Source organism: Lissotriton helveticus, chromosome 9, assembly GCF_964261635.1.
Source record: "Lissotriton helveticus chromosome 9, aLisHel1.1, whole genome shotgun sequence".
In the NCBI taxonomy this organism is placed as follows: Eukaryota; Metazoa; Chordata; class Amphibia; order Caudata; family Salamandridae; genus Lissotriton; species Lissotriton helveticus.
Window position 1 is genome coordinate 714661633 of NC_136070.1, and position 20962 is coordinate 714682594.

Consider the following 20962-nt stretch of genomic DNA (forward strand, 5'->3'; position numbering starts at 1 on the left):
GCAAATATACCTTCAAACCATAACTCGTGTCCCTACCGACAGTCAAAGCACGTTTTACTGAGTTTACAGTTGATTTCTTAGTTCCCCACAGACTGTCAATGTTTTGCATTTCCTCCACCACATTGTAGAATTACTTGCAGAGGTTTGAGATCTACCTGAATGTACTTGCATAGTTAGTGAGCTTGTATAGCAGCTTCAGAAAGGTGCGGAGGAGGGTCTGGGTTTGTCTTCATTAGCTCAGCCTGAATGGTTGGCGTGTGTGTGTGTTAAGAGTATGCAGTGAATCTGTCCAGCCCTAGTCACCCTAGCTCTTCTAACTAACACCGCACGCTGTTGGGTGGGCATGAACGCAAAGGTTATCCTAGGAAAACTGAGGGTGCACATAACCTATCAAAAGCCCAAAAACAGTTGTTGACCGAAGTGTGGGAACAGGAGAGGAGCGCCCAAGATGAAAGTCTTCACATCCACATGCCCACATTGTAGCTAAAGAGAGATGTTTACAAGGGGGAGAGAAAGAGAGATGTTTACAAAGGGGAGAGACCCACGTTATATATTGCCTTATGTTCTAGAATTGTAGGGCTCCTTGAGACACACAGTGGGCGCAGTTTTATGTACTTTTTTATTTTTCGCATTGGTTTAAGAAACATTAAGATGACTCTTATCCATCTTCACAACAGATTTGACCCTTTCCCACAGAAATATCTTCATATTTCTGCAGGTTTTATTTTTCTGGCGTTTTTGTCCACCACTGGGAATTTCATCATTTCAAGGTCAATGAAATGAGTATTCGTTATATTCATTTTCAGAGCTATGAAACCGCACAATTTAATGGCAACCACACTTTTAGAACGTAAGTTAATAGGGCCATAGTGTAGTATTCAGTTAATCGTCTGACTGCTGACTGTCAGTCAGTCAGTCAGTCAAAATACTTTTATTCGATAAATTAATATCATAAAAAGACACGATACAATTATACAAAAGATTATTTACACAGCATACATCATAGACAATAATAATTTTCTTTAAAAATATTGATGCATAAATATTTCATAGAAACAGAATAAAAACTGCAGTAAACTATTATCTTCCATATCTTCATTGATGACGTAATATGGACAAAAATAGAATAAAGATCCTACTAAACCAGGTTAGCTAAGGTGGGTAACGTACTAATACTCCTATTCCTAATTCGTACAGCGGCGACTAAAAAGCTCGCGACAGAAAATATTATACGATGAGTGTTTAATTAGTAAAGATACAGAAGTGCTGGCCTAACCTGTGTAAACCCAGCCTCCCTCAGAATAGGCAGCAAGAAATTCTTCCTAATATCACTGTAGTGATCGCAGAACATAAGGAAATGTAAAGTGTCCTGCGTCGAGAAGTCATCACATCTAAAAGGGCTGGCCTTCTCTGGGGTGCACCAGTTATAAAAACGACCTAACGAAAAATGAATCAAATTAAAACAAAATCTGGTTAAAAGATGCAGATGATAGGGGCGGTTCACTATATTGAGATAGAGTTCAGGTCCAGGAGAGCTAACTAAGGCATAGTTCGCTCTAACAGTTGGTTTCCTGGTTTCTGCCTCCTCTCACTCCAGGGATAACAAGTTCATCATAACGTTTTTTGTCTGTAAGACGTCCATTCTTGTTATAGTCTCTGATGTAAGAAAAAGCTCGGGACGCCCTATTTTTTCAAAGGTAGATTTAACATAAGTGAGCCAGGGAATCTTTGGTGACATTATCCAGCAGAAGGCATTCTTTAAGTATAGTGTGGTTCAGGGAGATTTCTTGGTTAAGCCAAGTCTTCAGCCAGTATGTTAATGGAGCTGTTTTTATCAAATCAGTTACTTATCCCACCCTTAACTCAGTATGGATCGAATAAGTCGGGGTTGACTGGGGAACCGTTAGGACTGATCTCAAGAATTTGTTTTCGATAACCTGAATTCTGTCTTGGGGGAATATCCCCATATCGAACAGCCATACGTGTCAACCGCAAGACATTTTGCTTTGTATACGTTTATTATTGCCTCTACTGGTCTAGCCCCCAGCTTTTTTACAAAACCCAGAAGAGTTGAGGTTGTTCTAGCAAATGCAATACTTCTGCTCTTACATTGCGGGGCCCAGCTCCCTCTATCATCAAATAGCACACCCAGGTAGGGAAACGTGGGCACCCTGTCAATTACCTCAGCACAGCAAATAAAGATTTTGGCTCTGTTTTTCCTGGAGCACTTCCCTGCTAACATGACGTGGGACTTTTTTGTATTTATTTTTAAATCCAGAGTCTCCATGAAGCTCCCAAAGGCGTCTAACAGCCTTTGGAGACCTACCCCTGTGCGAGCCAGAAGAACGGCGTCATCAGCGTACAGGAGAACTGGTATAACCAGATCTCCTATACGCGTTACGTGACGGTACTGTGACGCTGCCCCTAAGGCTGGCTCTAAAGCATTGATATACAATGTAAAAAGAATGGGGGCCAGAATGCACCCTTGTCTGACCCCCCTTTCTGAATTAAAATGACTAGTGCAGCGCCCTTCATTATTAACCCTCACTGAGGCTAAAAGACCAGAATGAAGGTCCGCTAGAAAATATACTAGGGACGGGTCAAAGCCCATATTTAATAAAATCTGCCACAACTTTGACCTGTTTACCAGGACAAAGGCAGAGGAGAGGTCCATAAACCCCATGTACAATGACCCCTCCTTAGCTTTGGTGTACTTATCAATTAAGAGTTGGAGATTGAGGCATTGATCAAGTGTGCTCCTTTTTGCTCTAAATCCATATTGTGCGTTAGACAGGACCCATCTGTCTTTCAGCCACTCCGTCAATTTATGTAAGATGACACGACCCAAGATTTTTACGGAGGAATCTATCAGGGAGATAGGCCTATAACAGGAGGGGTCCTGCCTATCCTCCTTTTTAAAGACCGGGACAATTATGGATTTGAGCCAGGAGGCCGGGAGACTATTTGGGCCCAGGACATTAAACACATTTGTCAATATTTTTGACCAAAAGTTTGGGGCCGCCTTAAACAAATCAGCAGGGACCCCATCAGGGCCAGGGGCCTTGTTCTTTGTCCTCTCCTCTATCGCCCTTTCTCCTTATCTGGCAGACTATATATTTTCTCAAAGTGAACTATCCAATCATCATCTGGTATGTTGCAATTGAGGGATGAGTTCACTTCATTAGAGAATAAGGGTTGATTTATGGTCGCCCAAAATTTCCCACTGTCTCTCAAAACCTCAGGTGATGAAAGTTTAGACCACGCTTCCTCCTTTAATTCCAGTTTTCTGGTTTGTATTGCTTTTTTGTAGGCTGTCCTTAAGGTTACTATAAGCCCCCTATCTTTAGGGCTAGCCATCAAAGCTTTAAGGAGGGTGGCATGTGCCTTAGTACTGCTGTTATTAAACCACCTTTTTCCAGTGTGTATGTTCTGAGTCCTCCCAATCTGTAAACTTTGATTTATTTGGGTACAGATGGTATCAAAGGCAGCAATCATCTGAGGGCCCTGCGTCTTATTGTTTAGGCATATATCAACTTCCACTTCAGACTTAGATAAAACTTCCTGCAGGAAGGTTTCTGGGACTACTTTGGCCCACTTTAATCTTCTACCCTGGTCTGTCACAATCATATCCTTCCCTCCCTTGTGTGACGCGTCCTTAAAGCCCAGGAGGTCCCCTGTTACCAACTCCAATGTCACAGGGTTATGGTCGCTAAAAACAGAGACCACAGTCTTGTAACTTAAAACCCTAGATAAAATAAAGGATATTAAAAAATATATAATCAATAATTGTACCTGCCTCTTTCCCCTTGAATGTTGGGGCCCTATGACCATCCTCCCCACAGCCTGACTTATAGAGGTTCCAGATGGCCACAAAATGTTCCAATTTCTCACCCTGCTTAGAGTGCTCAAAATGAATAGGGACAGAATATAAAGGCCCCTCGTAATCCGTATTTACACAGAATTGATCACAGTGAGGAGTATTAAAGGGATGTATGACGTTATAACGCATACTTTTACTCCGCAGACCATTACAACGCGACTTTTACTCCGCATACCGTTACAACGCATAGCGCCTTGGGGCGCTGGATAGTGGTAAGTATAATTTACTATTCTAACTCCAGTCCCCGTGGACCCTAGGGAAGGTGTTGGATAGTAAATTATACTTATCCCCTATCCTAGAGCGCCCCCCAGCGCAATGCGTTGTAATGGTATGCGGAGTAATGGTCGCGTTGTAATGGGTCTGCGGAGTAAAAGATCCGTTGTAACGGGTGTATACCGTATTAAAGACCCCCATCAGTATGATCTCAAAAGTATTTGAATTTAGACTATATATAGACAAAAATTTCTCTAATGAAGCTAAATCGTTATATTCAGTGTCATTAGAATTTTAAAAATTAATAAATACTGTTTTATGTGTGTCAGATACTGTCAATTTCACTATTAAACAGTTGTGACAACCTGAATCAAGTTGTGTTAGTGAGCCCTTCAGCTCTAGAGTGAGCAAAGTAATTAAACCCCCCTTGGCTCTGCCCATCTTATTGCGTTTTGCCGGGATACAAAAATGGCTATAGTCATCAAGGAAAAAACTATTTAGAGGGTCCCAAGTCTCTTGAAAAGCTATTACATCAAACATTTTTGGGAGCCTCTCCCAGTCTTCATTACCCGTTTTTGCTCGTATTCCTGCTACATTCCAACGAACAATTTCGCATGTAGGGACTTGGATCCGACCTGGTAGCTCCGATTTATCCTTTAGTCAGTCGTTCATTTCAGACAGTGGGGAGAAAAGATTGGCCAAAGTTAAACCTATATTCATCGGAGTTGCAGATGACCGGGGCAAGATTCGAGCTGCTAGAGCTGTCTGTGGGCGGTGCACTACATTCTGGTGTGAGACAGAGAATTTACTTTGTCGTGCAGCTGGATGCCATGACCTTTTAGGCGGAGGAAGATAGAAAAAAAACCAGTGGAAGTGGCCTAATACCAGAGTTTAATAATTCAGAACCATCCCAAAATAGGCGATCTGCGATGTTTTGTGTATTAAAATTTATGACAATGCTGTCCCCTTCTATGGACTTCTGGCGTGGGCCAACCCACCCCACTCTTCTAACCATACATATGCTTGCAGATATGTCTGTATCACCGGTAGAATAATGATTACACCAACTTCTAGTTTTTCTCATAAGTTCCTGAGTACTTTCATCAGTATTCATCCCCAATGGAGGAACCCCTGTTAGTACTGCCACTAACGGCACTGCTTCAGGTGGGAGGTGTAACTTCATTTGACAGTGGGCAGGTGGTGACCTATTTTCTGTCTGATTCATTTCAGGTAGTTTTTGCTTATTGTAGTGACAGGATAATTTGTACCCTTTGGACTAGTGGTGACCGTTGTCCACCGCCATCTCAGTATATACTCATGAATCCTTTATTTCAGCCTTATTTGTACCTATTTGTAGGGTTTACCTATGTACTTTGACACGGTTTTGTGCCTTCTTTGCCTCTTTTCGGGCCTAAAAGCCTAAAGCTAGAGAGAAGCCATCTTTGTTCTTGCCTTGGCTGTCTGAAGTGCTTGGAGGATAAAGGTAATGTTTAGAGTTTAGCCTGTTATGTGCTAGTTAGGAGCCGGGGAAGACTGATTCTTATCGAAGGAATGTGTTTGTCTCTTGGGTCCTAGACTCAACACGCAAGTGGCCACTGCGGGTGCGCAGGGATCCTGGGGGCTGGTACAGAAATTCTGTGTGAGTCGGTCTGCTACTAGAAATTTCCACGAGGAGAGAGTGTTCTATATTATCAGAGAGCAGTGAAGCAGAGTTGGCAGATGGTGTTTGGAGCGGTTGGAATCACATGGTCAGAAGGAAACGTGCAGTGTGCTGAGAAGGAGCCAGCTACAGTTCGAGTCAGAGAAGTCAGGAGGGGCTGGCAGTTGGAGTGATGAGATGATTCTTTGGAGTTGATAACGTCAGTTTGAAGTTTGGAGTACAGCTGACAGTTGGAGTTACACCTGGAGATGATTCTTTGGAGTTGATAAGGACAGTTGGTGGAGTTATATCTGGAGTGCAGTTGGAGCCAGTGAAGTGCAGAGACCTTGAGGAACAACGGAGGTTGGCACGTTGGTGATGGTGGCTCAGTGAGCAGAGATTCCTGATTCAACCAGAGAGGGACAGAGAGAATTGGATCCCCTTTCTGAGGGTGAGGTGTTCTAAGAATACTTTCATTATATCTGTTCATAATCAATCACTTTTCTTTCAGCTACCTATTTGTATGTCACAATTATTCACTTTCCTTTTAGTTCCTCATTCTATCATTGTGTCATGTTTAATCATCTTTACTTTTCAGTTCTTTATATAAATGTATGTGTCGGTGATCGCTGGTTAGTTGTTATTTTATCATTGCGCCATAAAGAGCATTAGCTGTTTAGCTCCTTGTCATTTTATCATGGTGTAATAAAGAGACCCCTAATGCATCTGAGTATTGTTTCCAAGACAGAGCTAACCTTTCTCTTTAGCCAGGTACTGTCGTATGGAAGGATGGGTTATTCCCTTCCTACAGGTAACTGATGACGGAGAGCGATGTAAGTTTCATGTCAGGGAATAATTCTTGAATGTAATAATTTGGCAGTTCTTGTGGGAGATGATCGGATCTCCTATCCATTAATTCATATGAGATAGAAGATATTTCCAATAGATATTAGGTACTCAGGAAATTTCCAATAGAGAACAGGAGGTACCAAGAGGACAGTGGAGTTGCTCCCCAAGAAGTGAGGGGGTAGAGTAGTCCGGGCCGGATTGTCGTGGTACTACAAGTGGGGACACTATAAATCGCTGCTCTCCGACATGAGAGAGGGTAGAGTAGTCCGGGCCGGATTGTCGTGGGACTACAAGTGGGGATACTATAAATCGCTGCTCTCCGACATGAGAGAGGGTAGAGTAGTCCGGGTCGGATTGCCGTGGGGCTACAAGTGGGGACACTATAAATCGCTGCTCTCCGACATGAGAGAGGGTAGAGTAGTCCGGGTCGGATTGCCGTGGGGCTACAAGTGGGGACACTATAAATCGCTGCTCTCCGACACGAGAGAGAGTAGGTTAGCCTGGGCCAGATTGTCGTGGGGCTATAAGGTGAGAACATGAGATATATCATGGAATTCCGTAGTTATTACTGATTTCTATAGTTAGTTCTTAGCAATCCTCTAGATTGTAGTGGTATTTTGGCTGTGTAAGCTTGTATATTGTAAGTTCCCCATTCCCAGGTAAGTACCCAGGTACTGTTGCAAATAGGGTCTGGGAAGGGATGAGGTTACGTGATGACTAGGTTTGTGGTGTTTGGGTGAGCTGATAACTTGGTCAGGAAATCCGGTCATTACACTTGTTTACCTTTTCTAGTGCCTTACCCAAAGGAGGGAGAGCCCTAGAAAATACATCTGGAGCTATTTTGGCCCGGCCTCGTCCGACCCCGGACGGCCACAGACGGCCCGCCCTTTGCCCGGGCTTAGCCCGGCGCCGCCCGCGCGCGTCCGCGAGGCAGGGGGAGCTTCTGCTCTTTAAGCGCCTCCGGGCGCGCTACGAGGCGGAAGTGGGCGGTGCAGCAAAGCAGCCTGGGAGCTGTAGTCTCCCCCTCTGCGGCCGTGCAGTGATGGTGGAGACGGCGGCAGAGGGGACCAACAGCGTCAGGACCCCAGGACCAGCTGGTACAGCAGGTGAGGCAGTCTCCGTTGCAGTGGTGGTACCGGTTTGCCCCCTTGATGCGTTATGGTCCCCCGCTCCTCCGAGCGAGTTTCTGATCTTTAAGCGCCTCCGGGCGTGCTACGAGGCCGAAGTGTGCGGTGTAGCAAACCAGCCTGGGAGCCGTAGTCTACCCCCTCTGCGGCCGTACAGTGATGGTGGAGATGGCGGCAGGGGAGACCAACAGCATCAGGACCCCAGGGCCAGCTGGTGCAGCAGGTGAGGCAGTCTCCATTGCAGTGGTGGTACCGGTTTGCCCCCTTGATGCGTTATAGTTCCCCGCTCCTCCGAGGGAGCTTCTGATCTTTAAGCGCCTCCGGGCGCGCTACGAGGCGGAAGTGTGCGGTGTAGCAAACCAGCCTGGGAGCTGTAGTCTCCCCCCTCTGCGGCCGTACAGTGATGATGGAGATGGCGGCAGGGGAGACCAACAGCATCAGGACCCCAGGACCAGCTGGTGCAGCAGGTGAGGCAGTCTCCATTGCAGTGGTGGTACCGGTTTGCCCCCTTGATGCGTTATAGTTCCCCGCTCCTCCGAGGGAGCTTCTGATCTTTAAGCGCCTCCGGGCGCGCTACGAGGCGGAAGTGGGCGGTGCAGCAAAGTAGCCTGGTAGCTGTAGTCTCCCCCCTCTGCAGCCGTACAGTGATGGTGGAGACGGCGGCAGGGGAGACCAACATCGTCAGGACCCCAGGACCAGCTGGAGCAGCAGGTGAGGCAGTCTCCGTTGCAGTGGCGGTACCGGTTTGCCCCCTTGTTACGTTATAGTCCCCCGCTCCTCCGAGGGAGCTTCTGATCTTTAAGCGCCTCCGGGCGTGCTACGAGGCGGAAGTGGGCGGTGCAGCAAAGCAGCCTGGGAGCTGTAGTCTCCCCCCTCTGTGGCCGTACAGTGATGGTGGAGATGACGGCAGGGGAGACCAACAGCGTCAGGACCCCAAGACCAGCTGGTGCAGCAGGTGAGGCAGTCTCCGTTGCAGTGGTGGTACCGGTTTGCCCCATTGATGCGTTATAGTCCCCCGCTCCTCCGAGGGAGCTTCTGATCTTTAAGCGCCTCCGGGCGCGCTACGAGGCCGAAGTGGGCGGTGCAGCAAAGCAGCCTGGGAGCTGTAGTCTCCCCCCTCTGCGGCCGTACAGTGATGGTGGAGACAGCGGCTGGGGAGACCAACAGAGTCAGGACCCCAGGACCAGCTGGTGCAGTAGGGGAGGCAGTCTCCGTTGCAGTGGTGGTACCGGTTTGCCCCCTTGATGCGTTATATTCCCCCGCTCCTCCGAGGGAGCTTCTGATATTTAAGCGCCTCCGGACGTGCTACGAGGCAGAAGTGGGCGGTGCAGCAAAGCAGCCTGGGAGCTGTAGTCTCCCCCCTCAGCGGCAGTACAGTGATGGTGGAGACGGCGGCAGGGGGGACCAACAGCGTCAGGACCCCAGGACCAGCTGGTGCAGCAAGGGGCTTGTAACTCTGCCCTGACGTATTGAATGGCACTGTGATTTCTTAACAGTAGGCAAGCACACACAAGCCCTTGGAGAACCTTTACAAACAGGATGCAAAAAGCAAAGGTTCAGGTATTTCACTGCCCAAAACAGAAGCAGCAGTCAGTAGGCAGTAGGCCAGCACAGCAAAGCAACAAGGAGAGTGGCAGTTCCCCCTCCTAAAGATGTCAAACTCTTCTTCTTGGCAGAATCTCCTCTTAGCCCAGTAGTGTTCTGATTTGAGAGTGTCTGAGGTCCAATACTTATACCCCATTCTGCCAATGGTAAGGTAAGGTAAGTTTATTATGCATAGTTAATTAAAACCAGTACAAATCAATGGGCAAACTTCAAAGGAAAGTCTTTGTTGTGCACAAGAGCGTGCCTTTCCCTTACCAGGCTCCAGACACACTATAGGGGGGTGGAGGCAGCTTTGTGTGAGGACAGGCACAGCCCTTCTTCAGGTGTCAGTGACATCTCCTTGTTGTACTGCTTGCTGTTGTTATTTCTTTTAAAAAGGGGGTCCCAGTAGGGACCTGAGCTATTTTCTCCCGAGATGTATGGTTTGGGACATGTTTATGATTTGCTGTATTGTTTTCTTTTGCAATCTCAAAAAAGAAAAAAAAACTGAGGTGTCTGTAGGGACTTGAGCTACCTTAACTTTGTTGGTAACTTCACCAGGTACAATTGCTTTGTACTCTTAGTTGACCATTGCTCTTTATTCCTCGGGTTTCGCAGTATCTTGCCATAATATCTGAATAAATCCAGGACCACATTGAATGTTGGTGAAGCACTTTATGAAGGGTATCAAATTACGCTATGAAAATGTTTAAATATGTTTTAATATTTTTTTGTATTATCACCTGTGCTTTTAATACCGTGTATTTTTGTAACATATTTATCTTTTATGATCTACTTGATAAGATTGAATAAAGATTATACTCCTCTTTTCCCACCACTCTGGCTCAGGAAGACGCATCAGTCTGGTGCTGGGCCATCAGGATATGCAGGGCACATCTCAGCCCCCTTTGTGTGACTGTCTGGAGTGACTGCACAAACAGTCCAACTGTCACCCTCCCTCAGATGTGGATTCCACAGGCAGGCAGTGACGCAAATGGTAAAGCAAGAACATGCCTTCTTTCTAAAAGTGCCTTTTTCAAACATGTAATTTAAAAACCAACTTCACTAAAATAAATATTTTTCTAAATTGTGAGTCCTGGGATCCAAATAAACATCTCTATCTCTTCCCAATTGGTAGTTACACTTGTAAGAGGTTACAGAGCAGCTCCAATGATAACCTATGGGAGGGATAGTCCTTGCAATATTGAAAAATGAAATAAGCAGTATTTCACTATCAGGAACAGTCCGGGACTGGCCATAGCGGGCACCGGGCAATACCCAACGGTGCGCGGCACGGGTGGGGGACGGTTTTGGGCCCCTGGGGGCCGTTTTTGTTACAGGGCCGTTTTTGCAGCATAGCTGCAAAATAGTCCCTGTACCAAAATCGGCCGAAAACCGGCCCCGTCAAAGAGCTCGGCGGCACCTCCAACACCCCCGATTGGGGAGGGGGCCGGCCGAGCACTTTGCCGGGGCCGGTTTTGTTTCCCAGTGCGGCCCTGATCAGGAAATGTCAAACACATGTCCTACCTTTTAAATATACTGCACCCTGCCCATTGGGCTGCCTTGGGGTTACCTCAGGGGTGCCTTACATGTAATAAAAGGGAAGGTTTGGTCCTGGCAAGTGAGTACATTTGCCAGGTCAACATGGCAGTTCAAACCTGCCCATAGAGACAGTGCAGTGGCAGGGCTGAGACATGGTTGCAGGGCTACTCATATGGGTGAGACAATCAGTGCTGCAGGCCCATTAGTAGCATTCGAATTGCAGGCCCTGGGCACACACAGTGCACTTTACTAGGGACTTACCAGTAAACCAGATATGCCAATCATGGATAAACCAATTACCATTACAATTTAGGTTTAACTCTTTTTTATTAGCAGTTTCATCATACATACATTTGTAGCTCTGCCATTTAATACACAATAAACAAAGAAGTAGTAACATGACTTTAATGCTTGTAATTCTGGCATGTCCCCCGTTTTCCCTGTGCTTCACTCTATGTATGCAATTCATTCCATTTGCTAAAGTATGACTAGTCAAAGATACTTAGGGCATGTAATCTCATTACATTTGTTGGACAGTAAGGACAGAAGGGGTTTCCACACCTCCCTAAAGCTGGACCCCGAGCCAGTGAGAGAGGCCAGAATGTGTTCCGCTCCCAAAGTGTACAAAGGTTTATGGAGCCAGCCAGTATGAGTGGATTCCGTTGGCGTGCCCCACAACATTATTATGTTTTGAAGTGCAGTTTTCAGTGCTAAGCCCATCTTTTTTCCTTTGCTGAACTTCATTGGAAAGGTAATTGGATTCGGCAAGCCTAGCACTACATAGACTGGGAATCTCTGGATTGTGCGTTTCAAACTGCCCCTCAATTTCGTCCAAAATCCTCGGCCTGTACTTAGCCAGTACCGGACAGTCCCATACCAAGTGAAGTAGAGTGCCTTCTTTCCCGCATATTCGCCAGCAGGTAGGGCTGCAGCCGAATTTCCCTGATTCAGTCTCACTGGTGTCACATACCAGTATGTAACTATCTTGAAAGCTGTTTCCTTACTGGTAGTTTTCCTCGCTGTGTGTTTAGCTCTGTAATATACGTCTCCCCATTCCTTCAAAAGTTCCCTACCTAGTTCTCTCATCCACCGTCTTTGACTGGGGTAGGCTCTGTGGGGGCCAGCTTGCAAAGCATGTTGTATAGTTCTGAGATCAACTTTTTGTCTGATGTCTATGTGACCAACCATTTTCCTATATCGTCAGTTTTCCGTTTACCTTGGGGAGTATGTTAGGATATAGAACCCAGTGTCGCACCTGCATGTAGCAATACCGTTCTGTCTCTGGGAGTGTGTAATCTTGCTTCAATGGCGTGAATGGAATAATCCCATCAATATCAAACAGGTGGCCTGCTGTTTTACAAGGTGTGGCTTGCCACGTTCGGAAAGCTGCGCCATCCCTTCCTGGAGAGAATTCCATGTTCTCCAGCAAGTTCGTCATCGGGGAGGGAAATGACGTGAACATCTTCTTCATGGCCACCCCCTCCCACGCGTCCATCGTCGCCCTAGTGATAGGGGAGACCCTTAGGCCTTGTGGCCTATCGGCCTTTTCCAGAAAGGGAACCGTCTATAGAGAGATATGAGTGAGAGCTCTGTCCTGGAATAGCCACAGCTTCTCGGATTCCTCTCTGCTCCATTCAACCAAGTATCTCAGTAGAGATGCTCTATAGTTCTACTCGAGATTTGTGATTCCCAGCCCTCCGTCTTCTTTCCTCAAGTAGCTTAATTTCTGGCGCATGTGGAGTCTTGCTCCTGCCCAAACAAATTGAAATATCTCTTTTTTTAAGGCCTTGAGTATCCCTTTTGATGACTTGGCCGGTAGAGTCTGGAAGAAGTATAATGCCTTCGGAAAGTTCAATATCTTTATGGCAGCCACTCGGCCCATTAGTGACAACTGGTGTCACCTCCAAGTCTGTAGGTCTTTCGTGATCTAACTAGTGAGGTTGTCATAGTTCATGGTGATTGTTAGTTGGACCGACGGATCTACCTCAATCCCTAGGCAGGGATCGACTTCCTTATTTGAATCCCCAAGAACCGATCTCCCCCCAGCCTTGAACCCAGCTCTGTTGCTAGATTTAGAATTTGCGATTTCCCCACATTGACTTTAAACCCGGATACACTCCCAAATATCTCCAGCTCTCTTAGGAACGCCGGTACTGACCTCCCAGGAGCCTCAAGTGAGGCCAGTATGTCATACTCATACAGACTTATGGTATGTCTCTCCCCACCAAACGGTATGCCAACAATGACCGGATTGTCTCCTACCCTCTGCGCCAGCAGCTCGATGTAAAGAGCAAACAGGAGGGGCGACAAAGGACACCCTTACCTGGTGCCCAGTTCAATGGGGAAGGGACAAGATGAGATCCGGTTGACCCTAATGGAGGCGGTGGGGGAGCTATAACAGCTGGCTATCCATGCTCTAAAGCGATCCCCTATCCCAAAGTGAACCAACGTGCATTCTAAAAAGCCCCAGTCAACTTGGTTACACGCTTTCTCTGCGTTGACTGTCAACAATAATGCGTCCATATGTGTGCGGGTGGCCTTTTTTTAAAGTGGAGGATCTGTTTCGTGTTTACCCCCCCTTGGTGATTCTGGATAAAACCTGCTTGGTCTGGTTCTATTATTCCGGCATCAAAGGGCCCAGTCTTGCCACCAGAATGCCCATGAGCAGTTTGAGGTCCACATTCAGTAGGGACACTAGACAGTAAGAGCTGCACTTCTTGTCCTTCTATGGTTTAGGGAGGACCACTATGGATGCTGCCAACATATCGGTAGGGATCGAGCATTGCCCCTCAAATGAAGTAAACAAACGTGTCAGTATTGGTGCATGCAGATGTCAAAAAAAGCCAGAAAAGCCATCCGGCACTGTTCCTTAAGAGGTTTAAGACATGCTATTGCCCCTATCACCGCCTCTATCCGAATCGGGGCATCCAGTGACTCTGCTTGGTCATTAATTAGCGCTGTAGTTTGTATCCCTTGCAAGTCGGATGTCATCAAACCATCTGACTTATCCTCTTTGGGGTATGACTCTGTGTAAAAGTCCCAAAACGCTTGTGCTATGGCCTCATCATCCGTTAGATTCTCCCCATTGTCAGTCTCAATAGTCTGCACCCTCATCTGTTGATTCCATGCCCTTAGTTGACTTGCTAGCATTTGTCCCATCCTATCCCCGCCCCTATAGGAGGAGTGTTTTAGCCTCAGTGCTGCATACTCTGCTCTGCTGAGGTTTAGCCCTGCCAATTGTGCTTGTGCCATCTTCAACTGCAGCCAAACCCTTGGCGCCCCTGTCCTGCTGTGCACCCTTTCTAATTCCAGCACCTGTGTTGAAAGAACAGGCCTTTTTTCCTTACGCTCTTCACTCCCAGCTGCAGGGATCGCAATTAATTCCCCTCTCACTACCGCTTTCAGGGCTCCCAATAGTGAGGCTATTGGGTTATTCAGGGAGGCATTTACTTCGAGATACCCTTGGATGCACTTAGTGAGCTGTGTTTTCACCACGTCTTTGTGGAGCATCATCTCCCTTAGTCACCAGCCCCCAAGATTCTCCGTTGCGGTGGTACCTGTAAAAAGACTGTCACAGCATCGTGATTGGAAAATGCCGCTGGACACATGCCCACCTCCCTTACCATCTGATTGATCTCTACCTTTCCCAGAAAGTGATCCAAGTATGCATATGTCTTGTGTGTGTGCGAATAATATGAAAATTGTGACGTGTGGGGATGAGCCTCCCTTCACAGATCCACCATCCCAGGGACCTGAACCACTCTCTGCCATCCTGTGATACCTCCCCTGTCTGTGAGTGTTGATTACCCGACCTGTCCTGTGTCTCATCCATAACTATGTTCAGGTCTCCCCCTATGATCGTCTTACGTTCTTGGCTGTGCATGACCTCCGAAAGAGATGATCTCAGAAAATTCTCTTGACCTGTGTTAGGTGCGTAGATGGAGCCTATCAGTAAGTTGCGTTCCCTAATCCTGATTGTATGAGCTAGTAGTCTTCCTTTGATCTCGGCCACTTTTCCCCCACTGTCCCCTTGAACCGTTTAGCCACTAAGATAGCCACCTCCGCTTTTTTATCCGAGGGGGAACAAAAGAATTGTTGTGGAAAAACTCTGGCTTTCAATTTACGCCAGTCTTTGGAGAGGAAATGCGCCTCCTGGAGGAGGCATATATCCGCCTCCGAGTTCTCTAGATAGGAAAGGATGGACCTCCATTTAATGTGATTTTTAAGGCCTCTCAAATTGAGAGTGAGAATTTTCATGGTGGGCCTGGCCATATCTCTATTTGGGGTGTGTATCTTTGTCGGGAGGACCCCGTTTCTGTGTGTTTCTTCCTTCCCTCCGATGACCCCTCTGCATTTAGTCTCCAGTGCCGGCGGTCTTTCCTCTCCATGTCAATAAACTGCATACCAGTGTCCCACCCTCCTCTCCCTAACCCAAACTGTGAACCCCCGAAATTCCCATATTGTCCAGGGCCCGCCAAACCTGTTCACGTGTCCTTGGTATTCAGGAAGGTTGGGAGCATTGTGTGGCTACCCCCTCCGCAACGTATGTGTCACTTATCTGCCCCTCAGGGTATCTGCATGTGGGGCTGTCCCTCTAGACAACGTCTCCAGCACAGATTGTCTTTCTTGCGCCATAGTCGTGGGATCGGGTCTCAGTGCTCGCTATGTGCTTCGCCTTCCGGTGACCTTTTGCCATCTCTCTCTGGTGTTCTTGTTCTGTCTGATCTCCGCCTCCTCCTGCTGTGGGTGCTAAATGTCCAGCACCCGGCAAGTGTCCTGTAATTAACAAAGTTGGTGCAGCTTACCCTGCCACTTAAAGATTACTCGGAATGGGTGCCCCCATCAGTACAGTACACCCTGGTTCCAGAGATGTGTTGTTGCCACTCAAAATTCCCTCCATTCTGAAGAGTTATCAGGGCCAAATCTTGATATAGGGCGATCGGGGGGTCTTGGTATCGTATGGGTTGTTTGTCTCTGGCAGCTCATAGTAGGTACTCTTTAAGTTGAAAACCGGAATGTACTACATCCGAGGCAAGATGGCTGCCGTGGCGAGGGCTGTGTGAACAGCTCAACTCTCTGCTCCGAGTGCCTGGGAGAAAGACTGTTTGAATGCTGCATTTCAGCCTGCATGAGCCGCAGTAACGGCCGATTCTACTACTGGTTACCACCTGGGGAAATTATCCGAGCTACGGCGAGTGGTTTCTGTAATAATACAGCATCAATTTCAAACAAGGAGGAAATGGCGTTTATCGGGCGCCACACTGGTTTATCGAGCCCTGCAACGCTTCCTCCCTCAAAACCTGTACTGAGAAGGTTTTTTTTATTCGGAGGCGTGCTCACCTGTTATTTGTTACCTGCACTTGGTCTGCGGCTCTGGGTCAGTGAATGTTGGCCGATTTACTGCTTTATCGGCGGTGTGCTCCGCTGTGGCATTTCCCAGTAATAGTGCTCAGTTTTTGGAGCGTTGTGGCGCGAGGTCACGGAGGCTCTCGCAAAAAAATGCCGCCAAAGGTACCAGTGAAAGCGTCTACTCGCAGCAACAAGACAAAGGCTGTCGAAGATGGAAACGTTGAGAGTGCCGAATATACTCAAGGTGAGAGAGATACAACTTCTACGGGGGACTAAATGCCGATAGTACAGATGTCAATGGCACGGGGAGAGGGAGCGAATTATCTAGGAGTCATGCTACGACCCTGGGCAGTTCGAAGCAGGGGACTCTCACTTTACCGGCTTTATTCGAGAAACAATCCGTAAAAAAAAAAAATGTGATTCAAGCAGAGCTAACTAAGCAAGAAAAGAATTCTACTGTGATGATGCAATATACTGGGACTGGTGATATAGCTAACTCTGCCTTAAGGGAATCATTACTTGGAAACATGGCATTGTGGGAGATGGAGTTTCTAAAGTATTACATCAAAACCTGGTCGTGAATAATAATCCCAATATTATGATCCAAGAACCTAGTGCACCAATGTTATTGGGGGCCACGTCGGCTTCAGAACCGTTAGAGTTTCCAGGGATACAAGAATCAGTGGAGAACTTTTTCTCTCTATCCGACCCCTCGTCGGACGAAAGCACGAATGTTAGTAAGGAATGGGCTGAATATAGTGAAGGAAGTAGCTCAGTCGAAGGGGAGGACGAGGGGCCAAGGCTTTGTTCAGTTTCGCCGAATACAAGTGTGTCCACGGTTAAAAGGCGATGAAAAAGAGACTCACAACGCATTACCCTTAAGGATACTGAACTAAGTTCAGAAGTACATGAAGTGGCTACCCGGAAACCATTGGATTGAGCGGGATTAACTGTAGCTGTAACTGGAACTGAATGTGGAGAGAGTGAGAATATCTCTTAGAACCCTACAGAGATTACCTTAACTACTATTTACAACACCATGATGTCCCATCGTGCGGAAAGTAAAGCTGAGAATCAGCGTACTCAGGCAACATGCTCCAAAGTGAAAAATGCCGTTGGGAGAGCAATTAAATTTTGTACTGAAACAGCTGACAGAGTCACAGAAGCCGAGGCGAGGATTGTGGCATTGGAGGAAGAGACAATGACTCAAAAGCACGAACTTGAGAATGCTAAAGCTCATAAGGATGATATTGTATTTAAACTATCAGGCCTGGAGAATCAGGCGCGCAGAAATGACTTACGCTTTCAAGGGATACCTGAGAAAAAAGAGGGGGCCGATGCAAGAAAGTTTATCATTGAGTTATTGACTGAAGCATTCCCTGAACTAATATCTTGGGATTGGTCCAAAGAGATACAAAGAGCACACCGATTTCCGTTTTCTGCAAGGAAACCTCGTCAGGGGGAGGAAGAATATCCTAGGGCAATATTAGTTTGTTTCAATAATTTTCTTACTAGAGAAGAAATTTACATGTTAGCTAGACCTGATAAAAAAGCAGTGGCCAAGTACTGTTCGTTTTTCGGAAGACCAGACTTTTGTCAGGCCACAGTGTCTCAGCGCTGGCACCTGCGCCAGCTGATACCTGAGTTTCAAAAGAAGGGGGCCACTGTATTTCTGCAGAATCCAGCAAAACTGAAAATTGTGATGAAAGGACAGATCAAATTGTTTGTATCAGAAGTTAAAGCCAAGGAATACCTAGAATCCTTATGAGCTATAGAGTGTTTAGATGACTATATGATTACAAAGGGGTCCTGGCTCAGTAATCTTTGATCGCCGCCAGCATAGTTGTATAGCTGAATATTAGTAGAGCTGATACTGTTCTGATGTTTTCAGGTTCTCGGAGGCAGGGGGACATGACACCCCATACTTTACAGGAACTGGTAGTTCCTGAGCCTCATATGTTGGGGAGGGGGGGTTCTTCACTGGGTAGGGGTTGGGGGTGTTGGTGGGGGGGTAAGGCAATGGCAGTTGTTATGGCTTACACAGAAAGGCAGATCTACTCATTATGCTTATCCGGTTTGAATTCAGGGAGAGAAGGAACAATTTGGTCAAGTTTGGGGTCAATTTTGTGTTGCAATGGATAAAAAAATCAAATTTTGTACACTGAATATCAACGGTTTGAATGATACAAAAAAATAGGGATCTTATGGCGTGGTCTCCTGCGGTCGAGGCATCTAGGGCTGTGTTCGCTGCTGTTGCATTTTTAGGCTCCTGTGCCCCGTATTTATCCTGCTGTGTGCCCCTTTGCAGTAACTGAGATTGTCTTTTGTTTGTATTGTATTTGTCATCGCCTGTCCCCCTGTACTCGCTCCCCCAGTTTCCTCCCGCCCCGCTCCCCGCTTCCCGCCTCCGTTGTTTAGCCACGCCCCCTTTCTTTCTGTGCCCTCCCCGCTCCCGCCTCCCAGCTGCTCCGCCCTCCCTCGCACTTCGCCATATATGGCGACCGTGCGAACGCGCAGCGGTCACGCGCAGCGGGAGCGCCGATTGTGCGCCGAAGGCTCGCCAAAGGTAAGCCCGTCTGCGCCCGTCCGCGCCGGGACCGCGCCCAGTGCCAGAACCCCTGGCCCTCGCAGACCCCAGCCCACCCGCCGGTCGTACGACGCCGCCACCCTCAACGCACTCAACACCGGCCGACTCCCGGACTGCCACCAAGCCACCCCGAGATGCACCCACGGACCCTTCAGCTGCCGCTCGTGCGAGTTCACCTGCATCCGGACCTGCACCACACCCACACCCACCAAGACCAAGACGAGCAACAACAACAGCCACCTGAAGTGCATCCTGCTCAACACCCGCTCCGTCCACAGACACGCCGTCGAGCTCTGGAACCTGCTCGACACCACTTCACCAGACGTCGCCTTCCTCACGGAAACCTGGATGAACGCCTCCTCAGCGCCCGACATCGCCATCCCAGACGGCTACAAGATCATCCGAAGGGACCGCATCAACAACACCGGAGGAGGCATCGCCATCATCCACAGGGACACCATCCGCATCACGACCAACGCCGACGACTCCCTGACAACCGCCGAACACCTGCACTTCCAGGTCCACATCAACCCCAAGACCACCCTCAGAGGCACCCTCATCTACAGACCCCCAGGACCACTCACACAATTCCGCGAAGACATCACCGACTTCATCAGCCCGCACGCCCTCCCCTCCGCTGACTACATTCTCCTCGGGGACCTCAACTTCCACCTGGAGAACAACAACGACCGCAACACCACCGCCCTGCTGGACAACCTCGCTAACCTCGGACTCAAGCAGCTGGTGACCACCCCCACCCACTACGCTGGTCACACACTCGACCCCGTCTTCTCATCCAGCAAGGACATCGCCTTCAGCCACGCCACCGGACTCCCCTGGACGGACCACAGCTGCGTCCACTTCAGCTTCAGAAGGACCACGATCCACCACCACCAACAACAGGTGGCACGCAGAAGCTGGAACAAGATCACAGCCGACCAGCTCGCAACTTCCCTGAGCAAGAACCCACCCACCACCGCAACGAACCCCAGCCAAGCGGCCACCAACCTCACGAAGTGGATCAGCAACTGCGCTGACGACCTCGCCCCCCTGAGGACCCCACCCAGCAGACCCGGCAGCAAGAAAGCCCCATGGTTCACCGAAGAACTCAAGAGCTCAAAGAAGAACTGCCGAGTCCTCGAGAGAACATGGCGCAGAGACCCAACACCTGACAACATGACTGCCCTCAAGCTCGCCACCCGAAAACACCACCAACTCATCCGCGCAACCAAGAAAACCGCATTCAAGGAGCGACTCGACATCAACGCACACAACAGCAAGGAACTCTTCAACATCGTTAAAGAGCTCTCCAACCCCAACGCCGGAAACAACGACATCACCCCTTCGCAAGACCTCTGCAACTCCCTCGCCTCCTACTTCCACAACAAGATCGCGGACATACACAACAGCTTCAGCACCCAACCGACGCACGCCACGACCGAACCAGCGCCCCCCACCACCACCCTCCGCGCCTGGACCCACATCAGCACCGAAGACACCGTCCGCACTATGAAATCCATCCACTCCGGATCTCCGACCGACCCATGCCCTCACCACGTCTTCAACAAGGCCGATGCTGTCATCGCACCCCACCTGCGGAACATCATCAACACCTCCTTCGACACCGCTACCTTCCCGGAGAGCTGGAAGCACGCCGAACTCAGCGCTCTACTAAAGAAGCCATCAGCCGACCCCACCGACCTCAAGAACTACCGCCCCATCTCGCTCCTCCCGTTTCCTGCAAAAGTCATCGAGAAGACCGTCAACAAGCAGCTGGCCGCCTTCCTTGAGACGAACGGATCCCTAGACCTCTCCCAGTCTGGCTTCCGGGCCAACCACAGTACCAAAACCGCCCTGATCGCAGCCACCGATGACATCCGAGCCCTGCTCGACAACGGAGAAACAGCAGCCCTCATCCTCCTAGACCTCTCCGCGGCCTTCGACACTGTCTGCCACCGTACACTAGTGCAGCGACTCAGCAACGTCGGAATCCAGGAGAAGGCACTAGAGTGGATCATCTCCTTCCTCGCCGGAAGGACACAGAGAGTCCGCCTCCCCCCGTTCAGATCTGAAGCCACCGAAGTCATCTGCGGCATTCCTCAAGGCTCCTCGCTCAGTCCAACCCTCTTCAACGTCTACATGAGCCCCCTCGCAGACATCGCACGCCAGCACAACCTCAACATCATCTCCTA